This window comes from Symphalangus syndactylus, chromosome 14 (assembly GCF_028878055.3).
Source record: "Symphalangus syndactylus isolate Jambi chromosome 14, NHGRI_mSymSyn1-v2.1_pri, whole genome shotgun sequence".
Lineage (NCBI taxonomy): Eukaryota > Metazoa > Chordata > Mammalia > Primates > Hylobatidae > Symphalangus > Symphalangus syndactylus.
In genome coordinates this window covers 63,511,674-63,533,155 of record NC_072436.2, presented here as the reverse complement: position 1 = coordinate 63,533,155, position 21,482 = coordinate 63,511,674, and the positions used below count along the sequence as shown (strand labels likewise).

Sequence of the window (21,482 nt, the reverse complement as noted above, 5' to 3'; positions counted from 1 at the left end):
TGCCAATGTTTTGTCTTTTTGTTTTCTTTCATGTTCCCTTTTTCCTTGTCAGTTAATGCCTTTGGAGGAAAAATTCCTTTCTGTGGTTTTCTGGGGCTTCACAAGGGAGTGAGATTGTGAGTGCATGCGTTTCATTGCCATCTGCCTGGAGGCCTCAGAGAGCTTTACTCCTTTCTCCTTAAGGATATTAACCATTATCTGTCATAGAGGTTCCAGGTACCCTTTACATATATACTATATTATATACAAATACACACACTCTTTTGTTCCTTCTGGAGTGCATTTGTGTTTATTAGGTCGAGTTTTATTTTTCGCCTAGATGGAAGGCTGTTTATTTCAGCATCACTTATTTCATCATCTCTCTTGAACTACCTGGTAGGCCTAGGTATGAATGGGAACTGAGTGGTGTCTGGACTTGCTGTTCCCTTCTGTGGCTCTGTGGGTCTGGCCTCTGCCACAGGTTGCTGCCGAGCAGAGAAATGAGAGCATGACCTGAGTGCAGCGCAGAGCCCTGGGCCTCAGCCAGGGTCCTGTGAGTGTCAGTCAGTGCTGTGGCATGCGTTGTTTTGATGAATTTAATGCCCTGGCATTTTTCATTATTTGATTATACTTGTTGGTTTACTAGGTAAACTATTACAAATAACGATAGTTTTGTCTTTTTTTTTTTTTTTTTTTTGAGAGGTAGTCTCAAAAAAGTCTCAGCTCTCTGCAACCTCCGCCTCCCAGGTTCAAGTGATTCTCTTGCCTCAGCCTCCCTAGTAGCTGGGATTACAAGCATGTGCCACCACACCTGGCTAATTTTTTGTGTTTTTAGTAGAGACAAGGTTTCACCACATTAGCCAGGATGGTCTTGATCTCCTGACCTTGTGATCCACCTGCCTTGGCCTCCCAAAGTGCTAGGATTACACACATGAGCCACCGTGCCCAGCCTTGTTTCTTCTAATATTTATACCTCTTGTAGTTTTTTTGGTTTATTGCATTCATGAAAGTCCAGGTCACTGTTGAATAATGCTATTGATGGTGGATATTCTTGTTTTATTTTCTGTTAGTAATAACAGAAATAAGATTTAATAATATTATTAAATAATTTAATAATAAATTAATAATCACCTAAATGAGATTCTTGTATTGTTTTGTGATAAATACTCTGTCAACTAAAGGAAGCTTGCATCTGTTTTGAGCTTACCGAGGGATGTTTTAAATCCAGAAATAGATGAGAATTATATCAAATTCCTTTTTAGCATTTAATAAGCTATCCATATGGTTTCTTCTCTTTTGACCCATTTATGTAATTAATAACATAAATACATTTACTAGTAGGGGAACATTTGTACATATCTGGGGGCAAAATTCCAACTTGGCCACGGTATATTATTCCTGGAGGAAACTCTACTTGATTATGGTTATTCTTTAGTGTGAAACATAGATTTTTTGTACTCTATTATTGATGAAGAGACATTTGGCTTCTTGTTGGTTGCTTTGGTATAAATAAAGTTTTGTGTCAATAAGGCCTGTTTTTGTTTTTGTTATGATGTTAGTGAGCTCTAAAACCCTGTGTCATCTGTATATAGTAAAAAGTGCAATAGGTATTTATTTTACCACCTTCTGTAGTAGGATTAATGACAGAATTAATTCTTAGCCAAAGAGAATGTTTTATACTCTAGGTGCAAAACTGTCCAGTCTGACAAATGAAAACCTGAAAACCCCAAAAATGTTGGGTAGAAGTTGGGAAACCTTTCATTTAAGCTTCAGACAATTTTTGTGAAAAGTATAAAAGTGAAGACTTACATTTTTCCTGGAACTGATGCTCTTTTGTTTTGGCGAAAGTCCTCTGAAAGGACCTGTTAGTTGCATAGAGGTAAGGCTAGGCCCCTGCCTGTTCTCAAGGCTCAAGGCCTGAGCAGCCGAAGGCCCATCAATGGTCCCAGTTACCTCAGTGGGAGCTCAAGTGTCCCCTGTCCCCATGTGGCCACTTGATCTGCTGGATTCTGAGTCAGATGTGTTGAAATCTCTTACTCTGACTGTGGTTTGTATCAAAAGCTTTGATTGCTGAGAGATTATGTTTCAGATATTTTGAACCCTACGTAAAGGTTCCTTGCTCTGTCTTCTTAGTGGTTTTTACCTTTTACTTCAGTTAATCCTTTTGATCTAGAAGCTTACATTTTATATACCAGTATTGCTATTTCCATTTATGTTTTCTGTGCATTTTATGTTTTGCATTTATGTTATTTGCATGATAAATCTTTGTACTTTGTTTCTTTTCTTCCCTTTCTTTTTCCCCCAGAGTTGGAGTCTTGCTCTGTTACCCAGGCTAGAGTGTAGTGGCACAATCATAGCTCACTGCGGCCTCCACCTCCTGGGCTCAAGCCATCCTCTTTTCTTAGCCTCCTAAGTAGCTGGGTCTACAGGTACATGACACCACACCTGGCTAATTCTTTAAAAAAATTTTTTTAGAGACAGGGTCTTGCTATGTTTCCCAGGCTGGTTTTGAACTCCTGGGCTCAAGAGATCCTCCCACATTAGTCTCCCCACTTAGCTGGGATTACAGGTGTGGAGCCACTTTGCCCAGCTCCTTTATTTTCAGCCTTTCTTAGTTGCTTGTTTCAGGGTTATGTCTTATAAATAGTTTGGCTTTACGTGTAATCTGAAAATTCCTTTAACAGGGCAGCTTAGCCTGTTCACATTTTCTTGTGGCTGTATGTGTTTTATCTCCTTCCTCTGTCTCGCTTTCTATTTTTAGTAGACTTCTCTTGCTGGCTTCCTTCTTACTGATTCCCAAGCACCTAGCAGCGTGGTAAGGTGTGTGAGTTGAAGAGGTGGAAAAACCCAGGCCTGAGTTTCTGAGGGGTAATCACAATGGAATAAAGTTTAAAGCTAGAGTCTGTTTTTGTTAAACTGGAGCAGAATCGTAGGTCTTTTCCAATCAAACACATTTTAAAAAATGCAGAGCTACAGAGCCAGCTGCATTAGTGAGAAACAGCCCCGTCGGCCCCTTTGGGGTCAGAAGTGAGAATTGGAGGCAGGGCCTGGGCCCAGGTGCTCTTGCCAGGGCTGCTTTCTGGGGTAGAATGGAGGAAGAGCTGTGGGCAAGGGCCAAGTCCACTGGCCACTGTCACCAGGGGAGCAGCCCAAAGTCAGGGCCGTACCTGGGAGCAAGAAGGACTCCAAAGACCTGTAGCAGATGTGGAGCACTGTGAGCTGGAGGAGTCAGGCTCGGATAGCAGCTTACAAGGGTGAGGGTGGTGAGAAAGCAAGGTGGACAGAGAGGGACAGATGTGGCCCATTCAGGGATCCAGACCAGTGTCTCATGGCATCTGATGCCTAGCCACCAGCATGCATGGGGACATGCCTGGACACGTGGGCTGATGCTTCTGCATGACTGAACCTCGCAGCAGCAGGGTTCCCCTGGACCGAAACAACCACATGACCAAGCAGAACTCCTTAGCAGCCGTTTAAAAGGATAACTGGAAACTCTCCAACCTAATTGGGTAAGATGGCTTACCAATTTGCTAAGTAGGGCATATGCTTAAAGTACTTTTTAAACTTTTTTTTTTAAACGATGGTGCTAAATGAAAGTATGTTTAATTTCACAGGGAGGATCTGTTTTTGCCAAATGAAGTTCACTTAGCTCCTTTTATTGGTGCTTTGGGGAAGAGGGGGCGTGGTCTGTCCCTTTAGCCTTATAGTTCTTGATCTGGTTTTTCTTTTTTTATTTTTTATTGTAAAATACACATAACGTGAAATTTATCATTTTAACTATTTTAAGTGTACAGTTCAGGGCATGAAGCACGTTCACATGGTTGCGCAGCCATCACTACTCTCTATTTCCAAAATGTTTTCATCATCCCAAACTGATCTCTGTATGCTTTAAATACGGGGTAGTGGACTCCCTATTCCCCGCCCTCAGCCCCTAACCACTGTTCTGCTTCGTCTCTGAATTTACCCATTCTAGCCACCTTGTAGACGTGGACTCACACAGAATGTGCCCTTTGATGAGGGGCTGATTTCACTCAGCACAGCATCCTCAGGCCCACTTGTGTTGCGGCGTGTGTCAGCCATGCTGCTTCTGCATCCATCTGTCCACCTTCTCTCCATAGCCCCCACCCCATCATGGGTCAGGAGTTGTGATTTTTCCTTGTGTCTTCCAGAACCCAAAGCTGGGAGATCGCCTGCTACCATGGCTTGAAAACCCTTACCGACTCTGCAGCCAGCAGAGTTAGACCCATATTCCTGGCCTGTGTGGAAAGACCAGCTTTTTTTAATGGGACTACTTAGCTGTATTATTTGTCCTCCCTTTTCTCAGAGGTATGGAACATAGCTCCCCTCCCCACCCTCACCACACCTACCTAAAAAACGAGAAGATTAGATCCTCCATGTCCTTAAGGAAAAGAAGAGAGTGTTTTGGTTGCCAACAATTTGGGCTCCAGGCTTCTGTAAGTCATCAAGGTCCATGTTGGAGAATTAGAAGCAAGAGGGTAACAGAGGCAGAGGATGAGAGCAGAGGCTTAGGTCGAGGGAGAGCAGAGGCCAGCGCCCTTGGATGTGGTGGCCGGGGGCTGAGAGGTGCAACTGGGAAGACTGGAAACTCAGCCACCCTGCAGGCTAAGGGCCCACATCCTCCCTCTTCTGACCTGCCAAATTCCTACAACATGCAGGAGAAAGTGAGGGAACTAATAAGGTGAGTTTATTAATCTGGTTAAAGGTTCTTGGCTGGGCACAGTAGCTCACACCTGTAATCTCAACACTTTCGAAGGCTGATACGGGAAGATCACTTGAGGCTAGAAGTTTGAGGCTGCAGTGAGCTATGATTGTGCCACTGCACTCCAGCCTGGGTGACAGAGCGAGACCCTGTCTCTCTCTCTCTCTCTCTCTCTTTTTAAAGGTTCTTACCATGAGTTAGCCTCATCTTCTGACTTTCCAGGGTCATTTGAAGGAAGCATCTGCATCGAAACTGCCAATTTACACTTTAAAAAAATTATATATAAATGTTAGATGTGTTGCCAGCTTCAGGAAGGAAAAACAGGATTTTCAAAATAAAATGTTAGAAGAATGTGTCGTTCTCCTGGGGACTGAGGGTGATTTAAGTCCCTTGGTCTTCTTTCCTCCCATGGGCCATTTGTCCCCAGCTGAGGGCCTCCATGGGTCAAGTATGCCAGCAGCTGCTGCTGCAGCATAACACCGCCCAACACCAAAGCCATCATCTTGTCACCATTCAGAAAAAGGAGGCCTTGATTTTTGCTGCTGTTCCTTCTCCATCCCCCAGGACAGCATGTGAGTCTGTTTAGATAATCACAGTCCCAGGTGAATCTGCACTGAGCATTTTTTCCATTCTCTTACTCATGAAATGTTCATTTGGGAAAAAGAAGTAATTTCATGGCAAGACACAATTTCACAGGCTGAATTCAGTCTTTCTGAGGGTAGGAGGTTAACGGAGTTGAAGGTTACTTTTCTTTCTTTTTTTTTTCTGAGATGGAGTTTCTCCCTTGTTGCCCAGGCTGGAGTGCAGTGGTGCGATCTCAGCTCACTGCATCCTCCGCCCCCTGGGTTCAAGTGATTCTCCTGCCTCAGCCTCCCGAGTAGCTGGGATTACAGGCATGCGCCACCATGCCCGGCTAATTTTGTATTTTTAGTAGAGAAGGGGTTTCTCCATGTTGGTCAGGCTGATCTCGAACTCCCGACCTCAGGTGATCACCTGCCTTGGCCTCCCAAAGTGTTGGGATTACAGGTATGAGCCACCGCGCCCAGCCTTGAAGGTTACTTTTCTAGTATAAACTAAACTTGGTCTTGGAACAAAATTCCTTATAATTAATTTTTCAGTTATTGCATATTGTTTTCTTAGTATGGTTCTAATTCTGCTGACTACAGAGTCAGAAAGGGTTTAAAAACCATGGTGACAGGTGGTCTCCCAGCCAGAGCTGAGGTTCTGGAAGACATGAGGAGGACCACAACTCCTGAACTAGGATGGAGGTTGGGATGTGGAGAGGAGAAGGTAGACAGATGGATGCAGAAGCAGAGTGACTGACACACGCTGCAACACAGATGGGTCTGAGGATGCTGCACTGAGTGAAATCAGCCCATCACCAAAGGGCACGTGCTGTGTGGTGGAGGAGCATAGTCGCATGTGTGTCATTGGGAGATGGAGTTTAAGGTGGAAGAACCTCTTTGAGGGCAATTTGGCAGAATCCGTCAAAATGGATTCCACCTGTGTACAGAGAGGTGCATGGGAGGACAATTATCACAGTACTGTTTGTGATAACAGAAAACTGGAAACAACCTAAACGGGCTGCTGTTTCCATCCATGTGATGGACCTGCATGTGTTGTCAAAGAACGAAGTAGCAAATGGTGATGGAAGTAAAGCTAGCAGTGACAAAATATTTACCACGTGACCGACATTGTCTAAGTGTATCTAATCTTGACCACAATCCCATGAGTTAGGCATTTTGTATCCATTTTACAAATACGAAACTAAGGCAGCAAGAGGCTCCATGACTGCTCAGAGTCACACTCTAGTAAGGGATAGAGCTGGGACTGAACTCCTGCTGTTGGGCCCAGCATTCAGTCCCTTGGTCTCTACACTGAAACTGTTCCTCCAGATGTTGTGAAGGACCTAGCTCTATATATCTTGGTAAGGGTGCAGAACATGCCACCATCTGCATAAAAGGGGGAAATACACATGCATGTTTGCATAAGTGCAGGGCAGCACTGTCCTGTGGAACCCTCTGTGATGATGGGAATGTTCTAGATCTGTGCTGGCCAATCCTGTAGCCACAGGTGGCTGCTGAGCACTTAAAATATGCCTAATGTGACCGAGAAATGGAATTTTGATATTATTTAATTTTAACTAATTTAAACAGCCACATGTGGCTGGTGGCTGTCATATGGGGCAATGCAAGGTAGAATATAGACAGGCGGATGTTAAAGAAAAGATCACCAGATTTTGTGGTTTGCAAACCCTACTTTTAAAAAAGCTTCTGCAGAAGCATCATTGGAAGAACAGGTTTCGTAACTGTTTATTTTAGAATCACTAATTTAATCTAGCCACTTCATTTGAGAGATGAGGAAACTTCAGGCAGAAAAGTTGAGTCACTTTCCTAAAGTCATATTCAGCTGCTTTAGTGTGAGGAAGAAGGAGCTGGTCACAATTTGGTTTGGTTTGTTCCTCTTTAGAGCAATGGACATTCTAGTTTGCCAGGGGCTTCATTCAATCTGATGTAAGTTCAGTTCTTAGCATGGCCAGTCGGTTCCTGGAAATGGCAGCTTTGGGTGAAACCACGTGCCATAAGCCATGGGAACTCAACTCTGGCCCATATCAATTAGCCTACGGTGAAACTGGTTTTGTCATACAGCGTGTCACCATTTCACTTAATGTTACAGTGTGCAAGAACCTCTTGACATTAAGTGAGGACTTACTATGAAAGAAAGAAAGAACCAGACTTTTGTCTCCTGGGCTCCCAGAACTCCATGAGGAATCTTGCAGTGGCTCGCCCTTTCCTGAAGCCCCAGAGTTCATCCTGCCTCCTGCCCACCCCAGGCTCAGGCTGTCCTGTCTGCCTGCACCACAGCAAGGGTGAACCATGGTAGGACCATGCTTCCCTGCGGTGTACTCCTCAGCGCCTCACGCATGGAGAGCTTTGGAAATGTTTGTTTGGACTCTACTCCCAACCTCGAGGGCTGAACCGCTAGTGAGTTGTGCAGGTGGCTCCTGAGGAGATTTCTCCAGCATTTCCTTGAGGGAGCTGCTGGAACACAGGTAAACACTCAGCAAGGAGCAGGATGGGGCTTCAGGGGGCTGCCAGTCCACTGAGCCTGGGTAACTCCAGGAGGAGAGGAGCCAGCAGAGCTGTGCATAACCATGACCTTTTTTAGAAGCAGCAAGCAAGGAGGAAGAGTGGAATCAATGAAAATGAGGTAGCCAACTTAACAGAAAGGCAGAAGAGGAAAGGAGAGGAAGAAAATTCCAGGGAAGTGTTTCCCCAGAGGCCTGAGCATGGTCATAGGGGACAGAAGATGGCAGGGAATCATCCGGGATCCGAGCTGAGGGCACAGAGAAGACCTGTTCTCAGGATGCCAAGGAAGAACTGGGAGGCCCCTGCTGAGCCGCAGGGCTTCGCCTGCCTTCGGGTGCTGTGTGAGGCTAGCGCTGCCAGTGGAACTGCTGATGGGCTGGAGGAAGTGGACCCAGCCAGGGGGCAGGAGGTATCGGCCGCAGGTCCGTGCTTGCAAGGCAACCAGACCCTGTGTCACAATGCCAAAGCCAGTTAACCTCGGGGAAGAAACGCCGTGGGTGGGGACTTGAGTGTTTGTCAGGTGAAAATGGAGGAAGCAAGAAAGACAGGGCCCCAGCCGCTCCTGAGATGTGTATCTTCTGTGATTCTGTCTCCAGGGAGAGACTGTGCAGCATCTGCCTGAACATCTCTGGGACACAGCCATCGTCTTGCCATAGGAAGGCTTTTGCCCACAGAGGAGTAAAGGGAAGGGTGCTGCTTCCTGCACCAGCTCATTGTGGCCGCTGTCTCCATTTTCCCGGTCTCAAACCCTCAGTGCTTTCAGTGTGGATAAAAGAGTAAGAGGAACATTTAAAAAGCGAATTACTCCAAATTAGTCTCTAAATTTAATGCAATTCCGATTAAAATCCCAACAGACTTTCTTTATTCTTGAACTTAACAAAATAATTAAAAATTCACCTGGAAGAATAAGCTAGTAAGAAGAGCCAAAAAGTTTAGAGAAAGAGTGCTGATGAAAGTGGGTTGCCCTGCCTGACTGGAAAGGTGCTATGAAGCCACGGCAGAGGAGACCCCCTTCACACGTCATTCTGCCCACCGTAGCGTTGCAGAAGCAAAGACACAGTGGAAACAGCCATGAGCATGGCCCCTGCAGCTCATGTTTCAGAGTAGTAATGACGTTGAATTGAACGGGTTGAGGAGGTCTGCATTTTTTTAAATCTTGAAAAATAAGTAGAAGTTGTCAGATTTGATTTGGGAGATAATGAGCCATATAAAATCTAAAGTAGAAAAATAAATAATTGGCTGGATGTGTGCAGTGGCTTATGCCTGTAATTTCAGCACTTTCAGAGGCTGAGGCAGGAGGATTGCTTGACCTCAGGAGTTCAAGACCAGCCTGGGCAACAAAGTGAGACCCCATCTCTAAGAAAAGATGAAAAAAGAATTAGCCAGGCATGGTGGCTTCCACCTGTAGTCCCAGCTACTCGGGAGGCTGAGGTGGGAGGATCACTTGAGCACAGGAGATTGAGGCTACAGTGAGCCCTGATCACACTATTGCACTCCAACCTGGACAGCAGAGCCAGACCCTATCTCAGAAAAACAAATAAACAAAAATGATTAAAGCAATAATATGAACAGGAGCAGAAATGGAAAGGCATTCGAAGGAATCCCAGAGTTACTTGCTTGAGGGACAAAAGGTAGCTTTCCGCTGCCAGAGATGTGACTCGCCCTTTGCAGCAAATATAAAAGGAGTCACTTCAGGTGTTCTGATTGTCTGTAGCTGTAGAGCAAACCACCCCGAAACAGTGGATTACAATAACATCTTCATTAACCTTATGAATTAAGAGTCTTTAATTTTTGCCAGTTTGATGAGTGAAAATGATATTTTACCGTTTTTATTTTCTGGTGATACTGAACATCTTTTCATACATTTCAGACTATTTGTATTTCCTCTTCAGTACGTTACAAGTTCATTTCTCTGCCAATTTTTACTTGGGTTGTCTTTTTTTTGAGACAGAGTCTTGCTCTGTCACCCTGGCTGGAGTGCAGTGGCGCGATCTTGGCTCACCTCAACCTCTGCCTCCTGAGCTCAAGCAGTCCTCCCACCTCACTACATTTGGCTAATTTTTGTATTTTTTTGGTAGAGATGAGGTTTCGCCATGTTTCCCAGGCTGTTCTCAAACTCCTGGCCTCAAGCGATCCACTTGCCTCAACCTCTCAAAGTGCTAGGATTATAGGCATGAGCTACCATGTCTGTCCTCTTTCTTATTGCTTACAGGAGTATATTTTGAGTATTAGTCATTTGCTATACATATATTGATTTTAATTTTGTCATACAGAAACTGTTTTTAAGTCAGATTTCTCAATTCTTTCCTTTATACTTTTTGCATTTTGTGCCTTAGATGGCTTTCTTTCCCCAGGATTATAAGCCTGTTTTTCTATATTTTTCTTTTTATAATGTTATAATTTTGGTTTTTAAGCTTAGCTGTCTGGAACTCATCTCTAGGAAACAAGCAATGCGGGACTAATCCCTGTGAGAAGGGAAACTCCTGCAGTGATGGCCAGCTCACCAGCTCTCTGCCTGGGAACAATATCCACCTCCCAATGCAGGGAGCTGGCCTCTGAGCAGAGCACAGCAGCCCCACTGGCTGAGGAGGTGGTGATCAGAGAGGGCAGCCAAAGCCGCACATTTTATGGAATGGGGCATCAGAAAGGAGGATGCTATGAAGATAGGGGGCCCAGGAGTCTATGTGCAGGTCTCCACAAGTCATGGCCAAGGGTTGTGCTGTCCGTGTGCAGGACAAGGCCACTCGAGGTTTACCAGCTAGTCTGAGATCAGAACAGAGGTACTAAAACTGGATGTGTGTGTACACTTGTTCCACTGAATGCACAGCAGGGAAGGAGCACAGGCTGCATTTGCTGAGATTTCACATGAAATCTTATGTGTGGATTTGCTTTGTATCCTCTCTCACCAGACCTTCAAAGTAAGTGTGATCCTCCCTGGGCTTTTATTGCACATGCTGAGCTCCAGTGAGGAATGAGCTGCTTTTGTCCTCTGTGATCTATAAACTGTTACACTTTCCCAAAAGTAAAAAAACAATCTGATTCCACAGCTGTGATAATAAAGACCGATTGGGAAAACCCCAGAGAGATTCAGGGAGTGAGACTGTTTAGATCACCATGAGCCTGAGACAGATGGTTCCTGCAAGAATGAACGTACAGCATTTTCTGATCAGTCTCCTGCCTTTTTCCCAAGAAGCTTTGCTTTTTTCTTTTTGACTTTTGCAGTTAGTGTTCACAGAGTCTGTTCATTCATAGACACCTCATGGAGGCACCTAGAGGTCCTTGGTGAAGGTAAAGAAGTACTGGGAATGCAGCCACGGAATCTAGCTGTGTCCTCAGTTGGATTTAGCACAGTACACAATTCAGTGTGTACCCTGCAGCTTGTCCCCCCAGTGACTGATGTTTTTACCAAATGTTAATAACCAAGGCAAGGCAAGTAACCAGGCAACCAAGGCAAGTGAAAGCATCTTCTAGAAGCAAATGTGCAGGCTGTGCGGTTTTGCTTTGCCCTGTCCTGCTACGTTATTCACGAGTGCTGTCTCTACATTCGCCCGTCTGGAACTTTAGTACAACCTCAACACTCTGGGAAGATATTCTTGGATATGCACTAAAATTAGAATTTTACCTTCCCATGTGTAATTCAATGTCTTCATTTTTCTCAAATGACTTTTGCTTCATTGAGGTGGACAAAATTCTGTATCTTTTATTTTTCTAAACCCTCCTAGAGACCTATAACCAGTTTTGGAGATGGTTGGACTGTTACTCTTTTATTAAACATCTAAGACTTTCATCAGAAAGTTCCATGTTCCACTCAGAAATATTGCTAAAGTATTTATATCCTAGGAAAAGTTAATTTGCAATTAGTAACTAGCATTTCCCTGGGTAAAAATAATCAGCAAGTTTCTGTTTTTGCTCCACTTTTTCCTCCCCAAAAATCTTGTACATAAATTCCAAATGTTAGTGTTCAGAGTGGACACCACGCTCTAGCCCCTTAAGATAATCAGGGTTCTTCCCTCCTTGTTTCTTTCCTCCCTCCCTGCCCTCCCTCCTTCTCTCTCCCCTTCCCTCCCTCCCTCCCTTTCTTCCTTCCTTCCTTTTTTTTTTTTTTTGATAGGATCTCGCTCTACCACCCAGGCTGGAGTGAAGTGATTTGATCATGGCTCACTGCAGCCCCAACCTCCCCAGGCTCAAGTGATTCTCATGCCTCAGCCTTCCCAGTAGCTGGGATTATAGGCGTGCACTATCGTGCCTGGCTAATTTTTATATGTTTTGTAGAGACAGGGTCCCGCCATGTTGCCCGGGTTAGTCTTGAACTCTTGGGCTCAAGCAACTCCTGCCTCGGCCTCCCAAAGTGCTGGGATTTGTGAGCCATCGGCACATGACCTCCTTTTTAATTGAGGTATAATATACACATGTGCATGGGGGATGTTCACGAAGTGACCCAGGTCTAGAAGGCACAGCATTCAGCCCCCCAGAATCCTCTTCATATTCCCCTGGTTACCAGCGTCCACTCAAGGATAACAATGATCCTAGTCCATTTTATTCAGGGACGAATATCAAGGAAAATACATGAAGATACAGCCTACAGAATGCCTGCTTGGCTGCTTTTCATTTTCTTCTCATTGTTCTTTTGATGAACCCCTGAGTCTCAGATGAGTGGTCCTTGGGAAAAGACCTTACCATACTAACATCCCTGGGGTGGTCTGTGTTTCTTCTTAGTTTAGGCGGCTTCTGTGAGCATTGAGGACTGTTGCCCAGCAGCTCAGCCAGATTTCATCTCTCTCTACTTGAAGGCCTATGCCACCTCTAGTCATCCCCTCGCCAAAAATGAGACTTTTCACCTCCATCCAGGGGTAGGTCCTGGAGTCAGTTCTCAGCTTGCTCCCTGGGGTGCCTAGGACTTGCCCAGCCACCCATGTCCCACAAACTGCTGTTTTTCTGCCTGGTGCCCAGTATATTGGCCCTGCCCACATGAGTACCTTGCTGCCATGGCTTTCTTGACCTCTCTGGTCACTGCAGTGGGACTGGATCTTAACCCACCTACCTGGGACCCACAGACCCTGCCTAGCTCCTGGCTGCCGGGGCTAGATGCTTTTCTAGTCCAGGAAACCAGCCCCCAAGAGACTGGTGAATGATGGCATGATCCCATCACTGCTGGCTGCCTCTTCCTTCCAACCCCCACGAACTGGCCCCCAGGGTCCAGGCTGCAGGAGCTCCTGGAAACTGCTAGCCCCAAGGAAGTCCTGGCTCCTGGAGGACTGAACCCCTTCCACTCTATTAGGCCATCGGCTGCCGTCCTCAGCCTCCCCTGCCTCCGCTGGGCTCTGCTGATGAGGGTGCAACACACTGCATAGCTCATAGCCTCTGTACATGGTCTGCAAGGGAACAGTAATTTAAATGACATGGCTTTGAATGAACTGAGAGCTCTGATAAAGCATAACTCAATACATCTCTTTTCTTCAAGTCATCTTCCATCCATGTGGAAAGTGTGAATGACATCAGTTGTGCCACACTGATATTGACCCCCTCGTTCCTGAAAATACACCTTAGAGCTCGTGAAAGCACACCCCAGTGACTGGAAAGGAAGCCACTTTTGTTGTAAGAACAGCAGCGTAGCAGCCTCTGAGGTGCACAGGGCTCTGCAGGTTGCTGCTCGGCCTGATGTCTGAGTAAGGCCTAAGTACACACAGCTTTTTTTTTTGTTTTATTTCTGAGAAATTTAATTATTTTAGTTCTTTTTTTAAATCAACTTTTATTTTAAAGTTTCAGGGTACATGTGCAGGATGTGCAGGTTTGTTACATAGGTGTGCCATGGTGGTTTGCTACATAGATCAACCCATCACCTAGGTATTAAGCTCAACATACATTAGCGATTCTTCCTGATGCTCTCCCTCCCCCACCCCCAACAGGCCTCAGTGTATGTTTTTTCCCTCCACGTGTCCATGTGTTCTTATTTGTTCACCTTCCACTTATAAATGAGAACATACTTTGTTTGGTTTTCTGTTTCTGCACTAGTTTGCTGAGGAAAGGGGCTTCCAGCTCCATCCATGTCCATGCAAAGGACATGATCTTGTTTTCTTATGGCTGCATAGTATGGTGTATATGTACCACATTTTCCTTATTCAGTCTATCACTGATGGGCATCTGGGTTGATTCCTTGACTTTGCTATTGTGAATGGTGCTGCAGTGGACATAACGTGTGCATGTATCTTTATAATAGAAGGATTTATATTCATTTGGGTATATACCCACTAATAGGATTGCTGGGTCAAATGGTTTTTCTTCTTCTAGATCTTTGAGGACTACTAGGAACTTAAATTTAGAAGAAAAAAACAACATCCCCATTAAAAAGTGGGCAAAGGACATGAACAGACACTTCTCAAAAGAAGACATTTATGTAGCCAACAAATATATGAAAAAGGCATCAACATCACTGATGATTAGAGAAATGCAAAGCAAAATCACAGTGAGATACCATCTCACACCAGCCAGAATGGCAATTATTATTTTTGTTTGTTTGTTTGTTTGTTTTTTTAATGAATCAATTTGTCATTTTATTCCAAAATGTTAACGGTATAGCAATGTCTAAAATTATTTCTCTCATTTTTCAGCTGAAAAACAGTATTTTGAGCTAGACTTTCAAATATCTAATTTAAGTGTTTTCTTTAAAATTCTTCATATGAATGGCATGTGTTCAAATGTTTGTTAAAATCCCATGCAAAGTCATAAGTACGTTATGAAAGAAGTGGCATATACCAATATGATCCTGAGTGATGCATGATAGATTAATAAGCACTGGTTTAGTCAAATATACTTGAGATTTATTTCAATTCCATTATAATGCTTTGTAAGTGTTTAAATAAACAATCTCAAAAAAAAAGCAAAGGTATATCTACATCTAGGTTTGGACAAGAGGCATTGGCATCTCTTCTGAGAATATAACAAAATGCATATTATTTGTAAGTATCTTACTCAGATCTTTTTTTTTATTATTATACTTTAGGTTTTAGGGTACATGTGCACAACATGCATGTTTGTTACATATGTATCCATGTGCCATGTTGATTTCCTGCACCCATTAACTCGTCATTTACCATTAGGTATATCTCCTAATGCTGTCCCTCCCCCCTCCCCCAACCCCACAACAGTCCCCGGAGTGTGATGTTCCCCTTTAATTCAAGATGGATTAAAGACTTAAATGTTAGACCTAAAACCATTAAAATCCTACAAGAAAACCTAGGCAATACCATTCAGGACATAGGCGTGGGCAAGGACTTCGTGTCTAAAACACCAAAAGCAATGGCAACGAAAGCCAAAATTGACAAATGGGATCTAATTAAACTAAAGAGCTTCTGCACAGCAAAAGAAACTACCATCAGAGTGAACAGGCAACCTACACAATGGGAGAAAATTTTTGCAACCTACTCATCTGACAAAGGGCTAATATCCAGAATCTACAATGAACTCAAACAAATTTACAAGAAAAAAACAAACAACCCCATCAAAAAGTGGGCAAAGGACATGAACAGACACTTCTCAAAAGAAGACATTTATGCAGCCAAAAAACACATGAAGAAAATGCTCCTCATCACTGGCCATCAGAGAAATGCAAATCAAAACCACAGTGAGATACCATCTCACACCAGTCAGAATGGCAATTATTAAAAAGTCAAGAAACAACAGATGCTGGCGAGGTTGCAGAGAAAAATGAACACTTTTTTTTCTTTTTTGAGATGATGTGTATTAGTCCATTTTCATGCTGTTGATAAAGACATACCTGAGACTGGAAAGAAAAAGAGGATTAGTTGGACTTACAGTTTCACATTGCTGGGGAGGCCTCAGAATCATGGCAGGAGGTGAAAGGCACTTTTTTTTTTTTTTCCCCCCGAGACGGAGTCTCACTCTGTTGCCCAGGCTGGAATGCAGTGGTGCAATCTCGTCTCACTGCAGCCTCCGCTCCCCCCGACCGGATTCAAGTGATTCTCCTGCCTCAGCCACCTGAGTAGCTGGGATTACAGGCACCTGCCACAGTGTGTGGCTAATTTTTGTATTTTTAGTAGAGATGGGGTTTCACCATCTTGGCCAGGCTGGTCTTGAACTCCTGACCTCGTGATCCACCCACCTCAACCTCCCAAAGTGCTGGGATTATGGGCATGAGCCACCATGCCCGGCCGAAAGGCACTTCTTACATGGTGGTGGCGGCAAGAGAAAAAGAGGACAGAAACAAAAGTGGAAACCCCTGATAAACTCACAAAATTTTGTGAGACTTATTCACTATCACGAGAATAGCATGGGAAAGACTGGCCCCCATGATTCAGTTACCTCCGCCTGGGTCCCTCCCACAACACTTGGGAATTCTGGGAAATTCAAGTTGAGATTTGGGTGGGGACACAGCCAGACCATATCAGATGGAGTCTTGCTCTGATGTCCAGGCTAGAGTGCAGGGGCGCGATCTCAGCTCACTGCAACCTCTGCCTCCCGGGTTCAAGTGATTCTCCTGCCTCAGCCTCCCAAGTAGCTGGGACTATAGGTGCACACCACCATGCCTGGCTAATTTTTTGTATTTTTAGTAGAGACGGGGTTTCACCATGTTGGCCAGGCTGGTCTCAAACTCCTGGCCTCAAGTGACCCATCTGCCTAGGCCTCCCAAAAAGTGCTGGGATTACAGGCGTGAGCTACTGTGCCTGGCCAAAAAGGGAACACTTTTATACGGTTGGTGGGAATGTAAATTAGTTCAGCCATTGTGGATGACAGGGCACACGGCTTTGAATTGTCCCCCAGCTGCACTGGACTGGGAGTTGCTGGCGCTCCTGATGCTCAGCTAGAATTAGAGATAATTTCAGATGGCATCTAGGGGACTCGGTTGGGGTTGTTCCACTCTGAGATGAAAGGGAACGTCTTTATTTAGGAGTATAACGTTCTTGGAGCGAGTGTTATGTCACAAACCATAGTTGGGTGGCCTCTACCTCTGCCAACGTCAGCAATAAAAAGAGGGAAGAAGAGTGTTTCCTGACCATGGGCTTGGGCTTGTCTACCTGACTAGATTTGGACTTTTTATAATAATTCTTTTTTAAGGTGTTACACGTTCTCCTTTTTCCTGTGTTGTTTCTGTGTGGTCTTACTGCTGCAGTGCCAGGGTCTGCATTCAAATACGGCCGAGCCCCCAGAGTACCACCAGTGCAGTCTGTCCTGAGGCACTGGACTCTCAGAGCTCTCCTGTGGGTTTCAGTCATTTTGTTTGGTTTTTCAACCATGGCTTTGATCTTGCCAGACTTTAATCTCAACTTATGACCTATTTATAGTTACAGATGAAGAACTAGTGGTCACTTTGGCAACATACATACCAACATGGGAATGATACAGAAAAGACTGGCAGGGCCCCTACACAAGGAAAACAAAAAAAAAACTTTTTTTTTTTTTTTTTTAAGAGAGTCTCACTCTGTCACCCAGGCTGGTGTGATCATGGCTCACTGCCACCTTGAATTCCTGGGCTCCAGTGATTCTCCCACCTCAACTTCCCAAGTAGCTGCAACTACAGATATGCACCACCACACTTGCCTGATTTTTATTTTTATGTATTTTATATTTATTTTTTTTGAGACAGGGTCTCACTCTGTTGCCCTGGCTGGAGTGTAGTGGCATGATCTCTGTTCACTGCAACCTCTGCCTCCTGAGTTCAAGCAATTCTTCCCCTTCAGCCTCCTGAATAGCTGGGATTACAGGCACACACCACCTTGCCTGGCTAATTTTTTTATTTTTTTGGTAGACATGAGGTTTCACCATGTTGGCCAGGCTGGTCTCGAACTCCTAACCTCAAGTGATCTGCCCACCTTGGCCTCCCAAAGTTCTGGGCCACCACTCTGAGCCCAAAAACTATTCCTGACAGTGTTCAATGAACTAGCATATGGGCGCCTTCTTGGTTGTGGGAGATGGTGGCATTGTTGAGCTTCCGGATCCATCTGACCTCTCAAATGCTTCTGAAGATTTTGCAGATGAAGAAAAACACTGTTTTGTATCAGAAATGATAGAAGATGTGTGTATATAATGTTCTCATGTTTTTGGAAAAGAAGGATTTAGCAAGTGTTAAAGTGAATTTGGGAAGGGAGGGAGGAAGGGTGAGAAGGAGAACCTGGCCCGTTTGGATGCACAAGTTCCTTGGGGCGGTAGCATTCACCAGTGCAGAGAGCAATGCCATCCACCCCAGAGTCTATTCCTGGTGGGCCTGGCCTGGCCTCAGAAAATGGGGTTCTAGTTTCTTTAACTGACAAGAAGGAACCAAAGTTTCACCACTCACTCCTGTAGAATCTGCCCTCTCCCACCCTCAGCCTTTCCTTTCACTCTTGTCAAAGACGTGAATTGAGCAAGCTGCAGGGCCTCTTTCAGCAGGGTCTGCTTTCAGTGCTGCCAACAGTGCTGACATCCATGCCTCAGCCACCCTGCCTGGTGTCTTCTCCTCTCCTCACCCTTCTCTGTTGGCAGTGTCCACTGCAAACGGGACATGTGCTTCAGAGGCAAATGGAGCTGGCGTTCTGGCCCTGACTCTGGCACTAGAAATATTTCTTTTTGTTCTGGCTTTCTTATCTGTAAAATGGGTATAACACTAGTCACCGTGCATGGCTGTAAATGAGAAAATGCACAGTGACAGGCTTATCACAGGCACTCAGCAAATGCCACTGCCCTTCCCAGCCCACCATTTTTTTTTTTTTTTTTTAAAGACGGTTTTGCTCTGTCATGCAGGCGGGAGTGCAGTGGCATGATCTTGGCTCACTGCAAGCTCCACATCCTGGGCTCAAACGATCTTCCTGCTTCAGCCTCCCAGGTAGCTGGGACTACAGGCATGTGCCACCACACCCAGCTAATTTTTGTATTTTTAGTAGAGATGGGATTTCACCATGTTAGCCAGTCTGGTCTCAAACTCCTGAGCTCAAGTGATCCGCCTGCCTTGGCCTCCCAAAGTGCTGGGGTTACAGCGTGAGCTACCGCACCCAGCCAAGGGACTCAAAGGACTTTGGTCTTGCTCATTGAACATTTGGTTTGCTATTTAAAATGTGGCCTTTCTCTTGGAAATGATCTTGTATCCGTCAGCATTGCTCTTGGGAAAGAACACTTCCAGGCAGGGCAAGCGCTTGCCTTGTGTACACAGATGCCTTGAGATCAGCATAATGTAAACGTCAAAACGGGTTTCTGGATATAAAGCCTGGCTTTCCTTCCTCCAGGTCAGCACTGCAAGAGATGGGTTTGGAGATAGGGTCTCAGCCAGCCTGTACGTGGCAGAGGAAGGAAGGGGGAGCTCAGGACTGGCAAGGGCCACAGTGCTCTCTGCCTTTCCCAAGAGGAAAGCAGAAACCAGACCCTCTGATAGAGGCCCTCCTTGTTTTCACCTTCCCAGGGTTTGATGTCCATAACATCTGGTTTGAATGATTTCAGTGAACTGGATGGGGCAACCCACCGCCCCACTACCGCCTGTTGTTTTTTCTTTGATACGGAGTCTCTCTCTGTGTCACCCCACCTGGAGTGCAGTGGTGCGATCTCAGCTGACTGCAATCTCCACTTCCCAGGTTCAAGCAATTCTCCTGCCTCAGCCTCCTGAGTAGCTGGGATTACAGGCGCCTGCCCCCACGCCCAGCTAATTTTGTATTTTTAGTAGAGTTGAGGTTTCACTACATTGGCCAGGCTGGTCTCGAACTCCTGACCTCAGGTGATCCACTCACCTCAGCCTCCGTAACCTACAAACCTCTTCAGAAAGTGTAAAATGAACGCATTCCCCATTTCTAAAGCAGTGTCCAGGTTTCATCAGGTAGCTGTTGAACCCAAAGAGACTTTGAAACCAAAAATCCACAGGATCAGCTTCCCAGTGGCCCCAGAATTTACAAGATGGGGCCCTCCCAACAAAAGGCATTCTCAGGCTTTTACGTAATGCTGATGTGCTTAGCGACTGCTGAAAGTTGGTTGTGCTTGAGTCATGAAAGCCAAGATGAAGAGACGTTATTATGGTTGTGTGTTGCTTTCAGCCAGATACTCCTCGCTGGGGAAACGTAACTGCAAAGCAGACTCCAGAACACTGTCTTCCTGAAAGCCAGTGCTTTTGGGGGACATTCTGGGGCCCACCAGGGTCATCCTGGATGCTGACTGGAACTGAGAAGAGGTTTACTGGGAAGACAGGGACAGATTCTTTGTATCTATGTCATTCAGGTAAACCCTCCATGTGACATGTGACACCATCTCTTTTGACCTCAGTTTCAAATGAGATATTTGACCAACCTTACTGCTAAGGGTCAGGCTAGCTTGAAATAACCCTCAAAAAATCTAGATAAAAAGCTAAATGAGATTATAGGCTTTTTTTTTTTGCCTAAGATTATTTGCTTCCAGAACCCTAAGGAAACTTCACAGGAAACATGGTACCATATTTTAGTACACATCTCCACCCTATGCATGTTCTCCAGAACCTCTTCACACACACTTTGAGGAGAGTTCCATCAAACCTCCTTCTCTTATTCCATCTTAATGTCATGCATTATTCCTCTTCACCCTGCCTCTCCTTTTCAGTTACAAATTGATTCTGATAGAAACATCCTAAATGACCTTCCCAGGGCAGTCAGAGAGTTAACTTGTAGAGTTGCATTTGGCCATCTGGGCAGACGGAGGGAACAGTGGTCAGTGTCCACCCTGTGGGAGGGAGCCAGCACCCACCACAGCTTTCCAACTTTGCTGGCTTCACATTTCCCAGGACAGGGCAAGAAGAGGAAGAGCTCCTCAGTGGCTGTGGGGAAAGTGCAGGAAGGAACCCTAGACTTGCCCAATTCTTCTTGTCCCAAAACCCAACACAGACCTAAAACTCAGCCAAGCCCAAGCTATGCCCCGCTTCTGCAATCTCTTGCAAGGCCCCTGCTTAAACAACCTGAGCTCCCAGCTTTAGCAGGCTTGGGAACCTGATGCTTCATTTGGGACAAACTTCGTGGATCCAGGGAAGAAAACCTTGTTGGGGTGAGCAGGTGGCTGACAGGACTGAGGATGTAAGAGGTGGGCATGCACTGGAGTCCCCAGCTGGCCTAAGGGACCTGTACAGGAGTCTTCAGAAGCCACCATCTTGATGGGCAGGGACTTAGAATTTAATTTTTTTTTGTTTTTGTTTTTTTGAGACAGAATGTCACCTAGGCTGGAGTGTAGTGGTGCAATCTCAGCTCACTGCAACCTCTGCCTCCCAGGTTCAAGGCATTTGCCTGCCTCAGCCTCCCAAGTAGCTGGGATTACAGGTGTCTGCCACCACACCTGGCTCATTTTTGTATTTTTAGTAGAGACAGGGTTTAACCATGTTGGCTAAGCTGGTCTCAAACTCTTGATCTTAGGTGATCCACTTGCCTCGGCCTTCCAAAGTGTTGGGAATAGAGGCGTGAGCCACCATGCCCAGCTAGAGTTGGATTTTAGTTTCCTTATTACTGTGTACCAAGCAGCTGCTGGGGGCTGCACCCATCCCGAAGGAGGAGCTTCTTTCTCCTCATGCAGCCTCATGCACCCTGCTTATTTGGTGTGCTGACGGGGCTGCTGAGCAGGACGGGTTTTCTTTTCCCCCTGAGAAGCCTCCTACATTGTGGGGAGAAGAGTGTGGTAGGAAGAGCAATCCAGAGACAGCCTTGTAGGTCTTTAAGACCTTCTCATCTTGGTCTGCTTGTTGTGAATTGGGGTTATACAGAGATGGT

At 45.3% G+C, this 21,482-nt stretch overlaps 1 protein-coding gene and 1 pseudogene across 12 annotated transcripts in view; both read left to right on the top strand.

The window, feature by feature from the left end:
* Positions 1–21,482, top strand: part of SPECC1 (sperm antigen with calponin homology and coiled-coil domains 1) — a 304,891-nt gene that overhangs the window by 255,177 nt on the left and 28,232 nt on the right. The gene's annotated exons all lie outside the window — the stretch shown is intronic.
* Positions 17,105–17,205, top strand: LOC129463293 (uncharacterized; annotated as a pseudogene).